The sequence below is a fragment of the Archocentrus centrarchus genome, chromosome 16 (genome assembly GCF_007364275.1).
Source record: "Archocentrus centrarchus isolate MPI-CPG fArcCen1 chromosome 16, fArcCen1, whole genome shotgun sequence".
Classification (NCBI taxonomy): Eukaryota; Metazoa; Chordata; class Actinopteri; order Cichliformes; family Cichlidae; genus Archocentrus; species Archocentrus centrarchus.
The window spans coordinates 29,434,305-29,448,385 of record NC_044361.1 but is presented as its reverse complement, the minus strand read 5'-3'; positions in this window follow the sequence as shown (position 1 = coordinate 29,448,385).

Below are 14,081 nucleotides of genomic sequence, written 5' to 3'. Positions count from 1 at the left end.
AGAGGAGCCTGAAAGCTGAAGGCTCTGCCTCCCATTCTACTCTTAAGTATCCTAGGAACCACAAGTAAGCCAGCAGTCTGAGAGTGAAGTGCTCTGTTGGGGTGATACGGTACTATGAGGTCTTTAAGATAAGAGGGGGCCTGATTATTCAAGACCTTGTGAGCCTGGTTCTGCTGGAGGTTTCTTCCTGTTAAAAGGGAGTTTTTTGTTCCCACTGTCACCAAATGCTTGCTCATAGGGGATCATTTTGACTGTTGAGTTTTCTCTGTATTATTGTAGAGTCTTTACCTACAATACAAAGAGCCTTGAGGTGACTGTTTGTTGTGATTTGGCGCTATACAAATAAAACTGAATTGAATTGAATGAACAATCCACATTTAACTGTTTTACTCTTTGGTGCAGTTGAGGATGCTATATTGTTTTTTCTTTTTGAATTTTTATAGGAGCAGTAGGAGAGCCTGGGAGAAGTGTGATGCTTTGGGAACTGTTCTGCAGGAAAACCTTGGGTTCTCCCATCCAAGGGAGACATGTACCACCTACCTAAGCATTGTTGCAGACTATGTACACACTTGCATGGAAAAGGGGGACCAACACAATATTAGGCAGGTGGTCACTGTGTTGTTGATCAGTTAATGAGACAGGAATTTAATCTTAGGGACTTTAAAATCTCACTGACAGCAAAATGAACCAAATAGACACACTTCTGTTCTTTTGTCATGAGCACACATAGCCGACAGACGTGAAAACATTGTTACCTTAATAATCTACGCATCTATGTCACCAGCTAGAGTGCAATAATTCAAGTCTTTGCCACTGGATAGACTTCAGCTCAACAGAAACGTGCAATATGTTACCCAACTTTAGTGCAAATTATTCAATGCCACAGCAGCAAGCATTGCAAGATATCTTTTCTAATTTGTTTATTCATAGGGCATGTTTATTCCTTACAAAATTTAAGGAAATTTGTGTTTGGTTGATTATTTCTGTTGTAACAATGCTTCTTTGCAATAAATCTTGTACCACTGGAAAGCCTGTTTGTTTCCCTTTAAATCGTACCACACTTGTAAGGAAAATGCATTTGTGGGTTGAGCAACAGAGTTGAGTATGTGGGTTTTGCCATGAAAAACTTGCCAAATCTTCACTGCCAATGCCAAACAGCTTATTCTGCTATTGACTCTTGTTTGGTGTTGTTTATTGAATTGGCTGTCTGAAGATACAAGACATATTGGCATTTGAACACTTTATTAATTTAACAAACAGGGTCGTAAGTAGCATGTGGAAGAACCATACACAGCCACAACAGCCTGGCACCTCTTCCTCATGCTGCTCACTAGCTTGGTCACACACTGCTGTGCATCCCATTCTTCAACCAGCATTTGTCGCAAGTCAGCCAATGTGGTTGAGTTGCTCACTCTGGCACAAACAGCACGTGCAAGCTGATTCCACAAGTGTTCAATGGAGTTGAGGTCAGGGCTGCAGGCAGGCCATTCCATTCTCTCCACTCCCAAATTCTGGAGGTAGTCTCTGACGAACACCGCTGTGTGGGGGCGAGTTTGGTCTTATACTGTGGAGATCTGAGATTGCCACTGGTTGCAGAATCTCATCTTGATCTCTCTCTGCAGTGAGATTTCCTCCAATGATGACAAGCCTGATTGGCAGCACCTTGGGTACTACAGTAGAAGCTCAAAGCAAGAGTCAATAGCAAAATAAGCTGTTTGACAGAGAAGATTGACAGAAGATTTAGCAAGTTTTTCATGGGTGCAGCCCACATACTCAACTCTGCTGCTCAAACCAATATACAGTTTCCTTACAAATGTGGCACCATTGAAATAAACAGACTTTCAAACGTTATAAGATTCATTGCCAAGAAGCATTGTTACAACAAAGCAATTATTCACCAAACAAATACTTCCTTACTTTTTGTTCTAAGTTTAGAAGTTTATGTGCTTCTGTGTCTTTATTTTGGTAGTGTGTGTCATCATATAATGGGATATAACAAATTTATTATGGAAAGACACTCATTTTGGTGCAGTGTGGGTTAACAGTGAATAGGTCTCAGCAAACAGCTGTGTGAGTGATGAATTCAGATCCTTTGTTTGGATAAAACCCACAGTGTTATGTGACCATTTATACTTTGTGAATGAATAGCCAATCAGTGCTGTATCCTGTATTTGTGAACATTAAAAACATGAATTTAGAGAGAGATTGCACATGGTTTTTTGATCTGCTGTTTTCGCTTTGATGGCAATATCCAGTTTTACATTTTTTAGGTTAGTTTCACTCAACTGAAAAAGCCTGACACATTAAGCTCAGACACAATGAGAGTTTCCAGAATGTGCATTTGAGTAGTCTTTGATGAAAGTGGGGCACTTAAGTTGTTTCTTTTACCCCCGCTTGAAAAACACTTTAAATAAAGTATTTGATATATATCAGTTGATGATTTTTTTTTAACCTAAAGCTTTATGCATTTTTTAGAATTTATGAGGAAAAAACGATAACTAATTTAAACTGAATTGTGAGTTTACAAAACTAACTAAAACTAACTGAAATTATCGATAAACTGACTTTCATTTACTTTTTTTTTTTTTTTTTTTTAAGCCTTGTGGATTGATATGAAATCATTTTTTCCGCTCTCCGAGTTTAAGCTGGGAGCACCATAGGACAACTGTGTGAGTGTGTGCGCATGTGCGTGCTCACCACGCTGGTCCGCAAAGTAATGGCTGCGTATGGAGGTTCTTTAAATACAAGAGCACAGATAGAATCGAAAGTCTTGTTGTGGATGATGAAAAATGTGTGGAACACTTCTCAGTCAGGAAAAACCAGCAACATCAAAGTCCACCTGAGAAGCGCACAACGGCTACAGAAACCGCTCTGATCCTACGAGGTAACCTGGCCTGCTCCTCTGGAGAAAAGGGACTACTTGTCGGGTCCACGCAGCCCAGAACGTTGTGACTAAACTGTTGCGTCCTTGTGCGTTTCCGGCTACTTTATCAGTGAGAGAATAACAATCAGGAATAATAATCAAAGCATCAATATAAGGACTCACAACTGTCAGCAAATTCCTGGTAGGAGACTGCTGAAACTATCAGGATGGACATGAAGGAATGAAGAAAGTGAAAAAAAAAACAAAAAAACAGGGACAAATATGTTTGCAGCCAAAAAACTGAGCACAAAGAGCGAGGACCAAAAAAGAAGTCCCAGCCTGCGCTCATATAAAACACCTGCGCGCGACCACAAGGTAATTAACACACACAATCCAGCTACACAAGCATAAATGTGGACATGAGGTCGGCAACTTCCGTAGGTTATGTACAGAGGTCGCAAAGACCCTGCAAGTTTAATTAGCGAGCATCTAACCGAGCTAGCTCCAAAACAGAAGCAGCATCAGGTGGTGAGAACATCAGGATGCAGCTGGATTTGAGCTTTGACTCCTTCAAAGAGTTTGTTTTTGTCAAACACCACATGTAGGTGTTGTTAATCTACTGCACTGATGCTGAAGTTTATTGTGGAGTTTATTGTAGAATTTATTGAGTTTGGGAATTCATGTTTTTCTTTGTTTCTCCCTGTTGATGTTCATGTGTGTCCTTAATATTACACACATTTAGCATGTCTTGTGAACAGTTGGTTGTTGAATATATTTCTTTAAACAGTATCTTTTGTCATGTTTTCATTACACAATAGTCACTTTTGCGCCTTGAATCTTACACCTGATTAGGTAGGAAAATAATAAAACTAATACTGAAACTAACTGAAACTAACTAAAACTAAGCATGAAACCAAAAATAAAAATGAGAAAAAACACTCTGAAAACTAATTAAAACTAACTGAATTAGAGGGAAAAAAGTAAAAACTAACTAAAACTAAACTAGTATAGCATCAAGTCAAATTTCTGGGATATTGATCTGATCAGTTAAGTAGCAGAGGGGGTTGTTAATCAGTTTTAGCTGCTTTGGTGTTAATGAAATTAACAACAGGTGCACTAGAGGGGCAACAATGAGAAAGCCCCCAAAACAGGACTGGTTTTACAGGTGGAGGCCACTGACATTTTTTCCTTCTTCATCTTTTCTGACTGTTTTTTCACTAGTTTTGCTGAACAAACAGTCATTAGGCACATGCTTCAGCATTGTCAAGGATGTGTACAAGAACTTGGGAGCCCTACAAACTACCAAGTACCATTCTGAGTTGCTACAACAAAATTTAATCAAAATAGACTAGCCTGACGCATCTTTTTTTTTTTTTCACTTTGATTTTCAGGGTGTCTTTGAATTCAGCCCTCTGTAGGTTGATAATTTATATTTTCATCAAATGGTGTGGCATCCTTTAATTCCCAACACATTACCCAGTCCATATCAGTTTAGATATCCAGCATGATTTTTTTTCCCAGTTGAGATCTGATGTATTTTCAAAGTGTTCTTTTCATTTTTTGAGCAGTGTATATTTTATTAACTTATCTATAGCACTAAATGTTTTCTTCTAGTGAAAATTATTAGAATAAAATGGAAATTATAATAAAAAAATAATTTGAAAGAATGCAAATTTAGTGTAAGTGAATCTGCATTTAAATCAATCTGAAAGAACTGTACCTGGGTAACTCTTACATCCACTACCAGAGTTATTTGCAGTGGAACAGAAAATGCTATGAAAAAAGAAAACTAGTCAGGTAAATCATTTGTTTTTACTTTCTGACAGAACATAAGGTGAAAATTCTGGACTATAAAATCACACATGCATTAGCTGCAAAATGTTGTTGGTTCCTAAGCATCTCCTACCTTTGCTTTCTTTAAGGTAGAACAGAAATTTCACAAAAGTCATGGTATGTATTCAGAAACTGATTGTTTATTGCCAATTTTGTAATGTAGCATTTGACTGCATAAAGTCTTATTGACTGAATTAAAAAGAGCTGCCTTCCACTCCACTCTGGCATCCTGAGCAAGCAGCACTTACAAATTGTGATCTATGGTGAGTAAAACTCCTCACATTGGCGAGATGCCCTTTCATTTATCATGGTGAGCGTAATCACTGTTTATCTGTTTCGCATCATGGCTCCTACCTGCACAGCAGTCACTTTTAGTGGCATTAAGTGAACATGTGAAATTCACGGTGCCAGAGAATATCACCTCTACCATATCCCTTGTGGGATTAAACCATAATATATGCAGAATCACATTCATCATAGCAAGGTGATACAATATTTCAAATGCAGAAATGGCAAGACATAAACAAAAAGAATTTAAACCCTACCAGGTTAGGGGTTCAGTAACGGCAAGTTACTTCTCTAAGTGCCACTAAGGGTAATAAATTTAGGCAAGTTTATGGGGTTGGGCTGATGAGCAAAACAAGGTATGAGGAAAAACCTGGGGAGTTAATGATGGAAAGGCATCCAGTAGAGCTGCGTGTTTGTGATTAGATCTCACCACATGGCAGATGAGTAATTCATCTACTTAAAGTGCTGCAGCTGCAGCCTAATGAGATAGTCCAAGACAGGAGGCCTGGCCACTTGCTCCCATTGACTCTGCTGTTATCAGTCACTTTAAATATGTGGTGGGGCCAGAACATAGAGCAACACAGGGGGGTTTGTCTCTGTGCTCTTATATCTTTTACTAGTGGACAAGCTAGTTTTTCGTGTCGAAATGTTTTTGTAAGGATATGGCTTGCACTGCATTGTAAAATGATTTGGTAATTTCTTTGTACAAATGCACCGATGCTAATGGTGCCTCTAAGTACATGAAAGGTTCATGTTCACTGTGGTCACATGATTCCAACAGTCCCTTTTAACAATACTGTGTCATTCCTAATACAGGGTAAATGTCATATAAAATTTCAGCAACAACAATTGATGATTGAAGTTTGAAGCCACATTTAAAAAGAGAACAGTTGTTGTTTTCAGTCATGTAGCAAAAAATGTTTCCATGACTTAGAATTTAAATTAGAGGGTTCTTCATTTGAAAAATATGTCAAGCACATACAGTATGAAGCAATTTGTAATGCTTATTATTATTATTATTATTATTATTATTATTATTATTATTATTATGATGATGATGAATAAACTCATGAAAGATGCAATAGTAAAGGTTTCCATCCAGTTTTATGTACATTTATTATGGCTGCAGTCAAGTGCTTTGGTCAGACATGAAATAAAAAATCCTCTTCCACATTTGTGTTTACATTATAAAGACATCTTTTAAAACCGTCTGATCTGGCTATGCAAACACCTCTTTACATTTCAAGTGCACTATAGTATCCTCATTGTTATGCTAAGAGGCCTGGATTCATATTTGAAGGGTTTGAGAAATCATGAGTAACAAAGGGATCAAGACTGAGTGAATGGGCTGAGAGTGCACGGTGGGAATGACAGAGTAGGCAGCTATAGCAGCAACATAGAGCTGCCAGTTCCTGTGCAGCTTTGCCTTCCAAAAGGCTTCTCATCCGACACAGAGCTGGGCATAAGAACCACTAGCTCAGTCAGGAGAAGCCCTAATAAGGAAAGGCCTTATGAATTATTGATTGTGGGTCCCCCCCACCACCACAGCCCAGCATCCCTTTAAGATACAGATTCCCTTTAAATCCAATAGGCTTTGCTGGGCTCTCAGTTGTGGCTCTCTGAGCACAGCAGCTCTTCAAGAGAAGGGGAGCAATGAATGTTCCAGAAAGAGAAACCAATTAGAGGCAGCACGGTGTCCTCTACCCTCCCTGTCCATTCCATGCTGCTATCCCATGATTCTTTAACTCCCCACCATTGGTTCAAGTCAAATCTTTCCCCAAGCAGTGCCCTCCTAATGTTCACCTGCCAATCTTGATCTGAGGTCCAGACGCTGCTTCCTATTTCATGTAGTCTTGTAGTCCCCCAGAGGTCAGACCCAACCACCTAGACTGACAGATTGCACTGTTTGCTTTTGATAGAAACAAACACACTCACAATCAGAATGATTAACCAACCAGTCAAATGCTCTATCCATGAGGAATTGGGGGCTATCTTTATGATTACATGGTCAGTGCATCCCCCAATCTCACTGTGCATTCTGGAAGCATGTCAGTCACCACTCAAGGACAGACAAAGCTATGTGCTAAGATGGTTAATGTTCTGCGCTTATATAGCATCTTTCAACCTCAGTGGTTCAACAAAGCACTTTACAGTGTTTCTCATTCTCATTCACCCATTCACAAAGACACTCAAATACCAATGGTGACTGAGCTGCCGTGCAAGGTGCCGGCCACTGGGAGCAACTTCAGGTGCAGTGTCTTGCTCAAGGACATTTCAGCACACGGAAGAACCTCTTTGGCTCACATTAGCTGACAGCTGTGCCTCTACTGTTAGAACCATGGCTGCATGTTGCAAAGACATGCATCCATGGAAGAAGAAGAAGAAGAATATGAATTAACCCATGATAGATGCAAAATGCATGAAATACCCCATCTATTTACAATAAATTAAGAACCAGGCAAACTTGTTTAATGAGATTTGTAGTAACAGTTGGTGGAGACTCTCAAAGATGACTCTCAGAGCATATTCTGAAATGTAAGTGCCCTAGAGCATTTTAGTTTACAGGAATTAACTAAACAAACCAGGAATTTAAAAATACAGAAAATGTGCTTGTTCTGCCTTCACAAATGCAAATATTCAGGTGTGGGGGGTTTTTTGTTTGTTTTATTTATTTTTTGTTTGTTTTATTTATTTTTTGTTTGTTTTTTTCTGATACAGAAAGCTGAATATGTGTATAGAATACTCAACAGGTATTTGCTTAGTGTTATTCATTCCCTCAACCAAATGATCCCAAACCCACTTCATGTACTGAGATTGTGGTGGATTGTGGCGGTCATAGATTTTGTGATATTTTAGTCAAAACTTGTATTTATTTATTTATTTGTTTGTGAGTGCTATAATTGAATTCACAAAAACCAGAAAACCAGACAAAATGTAATCATAGGGCTATTGACTTACATTAACAAAAATGTGGTCATTTGAACAAAGTCCAGAGAAAAATAAAATCTTAAATGAAGGCTTGAATTTCGTACCTGTTATGGCATCCAGGATAAGTCCACACAAATAAGAGTGGAGGGATATCTGGTATTCATGTGCTTGCACACCTCGAGGCAAGTTCTTCACTTATATATGACTGTGTATAGTATCCATTCCACCGCTCGCCATGCGAACCTCTGCTTCTCCCTCGTTCATCCAGGCAGGTCATAGGGGCTGCCAGATAAGCAGAGCTATATTGAAATATTCAACACCAGTCAGAGACTAGACCAGGGTGTTAATGCTTGATGTCTTGGTGTGCAGGATAGAGAGATGGATGAGGGTGGAAGAAGGGGAAGGCAGAGGGAAAAAGATGAACAGAAAGAAAAGAGTAAGAAAGTGGAGAAATGATGATGATCTTGGCAGGTCTAACTAATCTGAATAATTCTAATGGATGACATTTAGGGCTCCCTGTTAGTTTCCTGACATCCAGAGCCCTCTCCTGGCCAGATGGATTCCCCATATGTCGTTCTGCTTCTCTTTCCACTCATTCAACGTATCTACTCTGCCATACTCCACACCCCTGCCCTGTCATTACAGATCAGTACAGCTGATTGTTATCACATTGCTCTCTCAGCAATATGAAGCTGTAGTGTAAAAGCAATAGCAATTGAGTGGGCTGACAGTGTATTATCCAGGATCTCTCACTGTGACGTTTACCAGCATATTTGAAGTTTCACAAAATTACCCTGATGGAGAATGCAAATTACAAAAAGAAAAGAAATGTTTGCAAATTGAAAATAATATGTGAAATTACAGTGCTGGGGTAAAGTTTGCCTGTGCAGTTAGAACCCAGTGTTCTGTCTAATCACCCTAGAAAATAATTGATTCGAAAAAAGAACAGAGAGCAGACCTGATGTACTTAAAAAGTAAATGAACACATAGTTTCTCTATTCTTTCACCCTAGCTGCAACATGGTGTATAGCTTATCAGGTAAATAATCTGTTTACATTCGATTTTTCACCGTTAAAGTAATAGTATAGTGAGGAAGAATGTGGACATGAGGGATAAAAGGATGAAGATGAAACTCATTTGAATGTTGCTCTCTGGATTTTGTACAATTTGAACTTTTCCAGGGAAATGAAAAGCACTTAGAAATGTTATCCATTGTAGGTTGTTTCCTAGAAATTCCCCCCCCCACGGACATTTATTCAGTCCCACTAGAGGGTATTTTAAAGATAAACTGTACTAAAAAGGACACATCTTGATGTCTCTGCTAATGTAGGTCTCTTACAAATAAAAAGATTTTCCTTTCCTTCATGATTTTTAGAACCCATTCACTGAACAATACAGTCTGATGACAAAGAAGAAAAAAAAAACAAAGGCAAATATTACTATAAAAATTTCCATAATCATTATTGAAAACTGACAACTACAAATCAGTGGTCGTGAATGTAATATTCTTGATTAGAACTCCTCTAACCAGGGGTTAAAAAAAACTAACTTCTATTTATGCTCTTCTTTGTTATCTTTATAATTTCACACTTAAAAATGTCCATGTCATGCTGAGTTGGCTGAACTGACAAGACATTGTAGCATTTGTTGCATCAGTCTACTTCATGTCCTGCATTCTTTTCATTATCTTAGTGTCTATATCCCCAAAAACAGAAAAAAAACCCCTCCATATGGCTTTAAAATCTCAGTACATGTTTTCCATATCTCTTATATAGCTCTTTAAGCCTCAGAACAGAACAAAGCATTTTACAATGCTTCTCCTCCATGCACACACACTCTAATACCCAATTCCTGCTGAGATAGGCTGCAGCCCTCCTGCAATTCTTGACAGGATATACGGGTTTAGAAAATGGATGGGTATTTTCAGTGCACAGCAACCGAACTTGCAAAATGGAAACACACACTGTTAATTTCAACATTATTTAAATTCAGAACAGCAAATTAAAATATGTGGATTTTTTTCTTTTTTTTTAGTACTTTCTCTCAAATTAAATTATTTGCAGTTGTTTCACTCGGGCAGCACATCCCTCTTTCTAAAAGTGTGGAACATTCCGTGTTTGTTGCTTTTTTGAAGTCCTTCTTTTACCATCGACATTGTCAGTGAGCCCAGCAGTGTGCATTAGACATTAAAAGCTCCCTATATCTAAAATAGGCCTCTGAGCATTAGAAGGAGCTGCGCTGCTTTTAACTTGCTCTGGAAAATGAGAGCTTATGCTCCCTCAGTCCTTTGTTTCCTGATGGTTCCAACTCTACACTGCATCAGCTCTGAGGAGCTTGGGACTTCAGAGAACCCTCTTGAAGCCATAACATCAACCATGCAGAGAGTAACACAGAAAGCGTTACAAAAGTGCCCTGGGAATTGGACTTTTTTTCAGGATAATAAGTAGAAAGAGCTTGTGTTAACTTAGGAAAAAGTCGATTGAGAAACCCACATGTCACCTCTCCTGCCTTTTCTATAAGACCACTATGTGTAAAAGATAATTAATCTTGGGTTTAACTTAGGTAGGTGGGAGACTTGGGTTAAAAAAATGTTGAATCAAGTTAAAGGTGCAATGTGCTGTTCAACTGTGTGGTACATTTTGAACATTTTCCTTACAGAGCTCATCTAACTATGGAAAATAAATATTATAAGAAAAGTAAGAGAATAGCGTTAACCAAACAAATCTGAACTGGCTCACAAAACAACTCCAAGACTTGGTGTTGTGTTGTTCTTCCTATCAAAAGAAATGTATAAATGAATAAAATGAACTCAGGAAGGACCCACACATATTCTCTGAATGTGCCTACCTGGAAGCTAAAATATTGATGTTTTTGCCCAAGGACGCTTTCCTGTTCTTCTTCTGCAGGTCTGCTGAGCCCACAAGGTCTGAACACCAGCAGTCTGGGAGAAGGATGTGAAGGGGTCAAAGGGTTGGGAGCATGGGGGAAACCATGCTGAATGTCAAACTGAGGGGAAGACTCAGTAGAGAAGCCAAGGCAACAGCACAGCTCTGCACTCAGCTAGGAACTCTGGCCTGTTGATTGAAGTATTTTGTTCAATCTCCAACATCTACAGTGGTCAGTCAACAAGTGTGAGGTCTTCTGAGTCTCTTACTCACCCATTTATTTGTGAATTCCTGCAATACATCTGCCAAGTTTGAAGAAAATCAGTGAATGAAAAATGCATAAGAAAACATGTGCACATATACAACCTCAGACACATACACAATTTTGTTCTTTTTTTAAAGACGTTTGCTAAAATGCCTAAATGAATGTCTCTACTTAAGTGCAACAATTCCCTGCACAATTGTATAACCAATAAATGCGGATTAGCAAAGTGATGTTGTATTGTGCACAACTGATATTGCGGGGTCTCCGTAGGGGGGGGGGGGGGGTTGCCATGGCTTCAGCTTCATTTTAAGTTTCAGAAGGTGAAGTTTCACTTCTTTCTGCATAGGAAGCAAGGGATGATATGAGTTAACATAACAACTGTTCATTAGCACCACTGATGGGCTGATTAACTAGTCATTAAATCATTATGCACACTATGTGCCTAACAGTCATCTCCATATTTTTATCTACAGGCCTCGTAATTCCAAACTAATGCCAGGAAAGAAGAGGGTGGCTTGATCAACTTAATTAATACCCGATATTGTGTGAAGTGGATTGGATCAGCACTCTATGGAATAGAAATGAATGGAAGAGATGCTGATAAATGACACAGGGCCAGCATACAAACAGGCCAAAAGTGTTCAGGGAGGGGATAACCATCAAACAGAGAAAAAATCATGTTGTCTAAGTTCAAAATTAGAAAGTGGAAGACTTACTCAGGGATGGATTTAATTATGTCTGTATACACCCTGTTGGGTCAATCTAGCCATTAATAGAGCTCATATTTTTACATAAGGACATTAAACCCATCAACTTATTCATGACTCAGAGGTCTGGAACATGCACCAATACTGGTGGCTATTCAGATGCTGAGAGGGCCTGACCTCTTGTGTCACTTTCTTTACACTAATATCTAACTAATAAATTAAGTTATAAGCCAGTATTTCCTTTAGGAATGATTCAAGTCTTCTAGCTTTTATGAATAATGCTTCACACTGTAATAGACACCTCTGATAGGAGCCTTGGAAATCCAGGAAAATGACAACTGCAATTACTCTGTAAGCTAAGAATTTACATCATTCAAAAGATGAAAAATGTGCAGGTCTAAGGAATGAAATAGTGATTCATGTTCATATCCTCAAAGTGGGTATTCAAGCAGAGGGAGGAATGACATAAGAGCAGTGCCTCAGCATTGATAGGGTTGCTGAAACACCTTCAGACCTGTCATTACTGTTCCTCATGAAATGAGCATCAAAAGAGTGGAAGATCCCCCACGGTGACATTTAGAAAGTTGCCATACTAGCGCTTTGATATTTCAAACAGTTTGAGGTTTAAACATGCCGTCTTTGAAGCCTCCCAGTTTCAAGAGAATGTCAAAAATAATACAGGCACTTTGCAGAGGGGAGGATTTGCATAAGTTTTATCAAACTGTTTTTTTTTTTTTTCCCCTTTTTGATGAAATATGATGCTGCCCAACATATAGTACAGGCAAGCATAGTTCTAGAAAAAAAATTGTCTAGCCTATGAATGCGTCTGTCAAAATACTGCAGAAAAACCACACTGATATATAATCATGCTACAAGAGACTTTCCTAATTTTAATATTGTTAGTTTATAAAATAATATATATCTTGTATTTCTTGTATCTATTTCTACATCATAATAAATCGTACTAAAAACTTATGCAGTGACACAGCACACATTGTTTCCACTGGCTTCATGTTGCCAGTAACATCAGACTGATTGCCATTTGGTGGCACTGGTGCAGAATTAATTGTAATGTATCAATGTTAACCTAGTGTTTAAAATATTCATTAGGCTACTTTTCTCTGCACAAATGCTTTACAAGAAAACACTCACCAGCCACTTCATTCGGTACACCTTGCTAGTGCTGGATTGAACCCCATTTATTCCTTTAGAACTGCCTTAATTCTTCGTGGCATGACTTCAACAAGGTGCTAAAAACGTTCCTCAGAGATTTTGGCACTATGCAGTTGCTGCAAATTTGTTGGCTGCACATCCATGCTGTTGGGTTTGCCCTTGCTTGTGCTGCTGGAAGCAGCCATCAGAAGATGGGTACACTGAGGTCATAAAAGGAGGGTCAAAGGCCAAAAGTGTGCTAAGAAAATGTCCCTCACACCATTACACCACCACAGTACCCGCCTGACATTTTGATACAACACAGGATGGATCCATGCTTCATGTTGTTTACAACAAATTCTGACCCTACCATCCAAATATCGGAGCAGAAATTGAGACTCATCGGACCAGACAACATTTTTTCCAATCTTCTATTGCCTAATTCTGGTGAGCCTATGTGAACTGCAGCCTCCACTGACAGTAACAGCACCTGTTGTGGTCATCTGCTGCTACATCAAGGTTTGGCATGTTGTGCTTTCAGAGATGCTCTTCTGCATACCTTGGTTATAGTTATAGTGAGTCTTTTGACCTCTGGAATAAACAAGGCATTTTGACTCAGAGAACAGCTGTTCACTGGATACGTTCTCATTTTGGATCATGCTCTGAAAATCCCAGTACATCAGCAGTTTCTGAAATACTCAGACCAGCCCATCTGGCACCAAAAACCATGCCATTTTTCAAAGTCACTTAAATCACCTTTCTTCCCCTTTCTGACGCTCAGTTTGAACTTCAGCAGGTCACCTTGTCTACATGCATTGAATTGTTGCCATGTGATTGACAGATTAGATTAGTTATGTTAATGAATAATTGAACAGGTATACCTAATGAGGCCCCATTTAAACATATACAAAACAAATTTGCAGAGTAAAAAAAAATAAAAAAATCAGCAGCAGGATTTTAGGATCTGTCTCCACCAACTTAAACATTGTTCACCAGAACTGCGATAATGTAGGTGTATTTTTGCCCATAAACTGTTATTCATAAAAATATAGCTAGTTGCATTCTTTATAAATTTTTCAGTGAAACATCTGTTTACAATTTATGCAACTTCTGATTCTTCTACTTTTGTGATTTTATAATGATATTCAGTCTTGTACTTT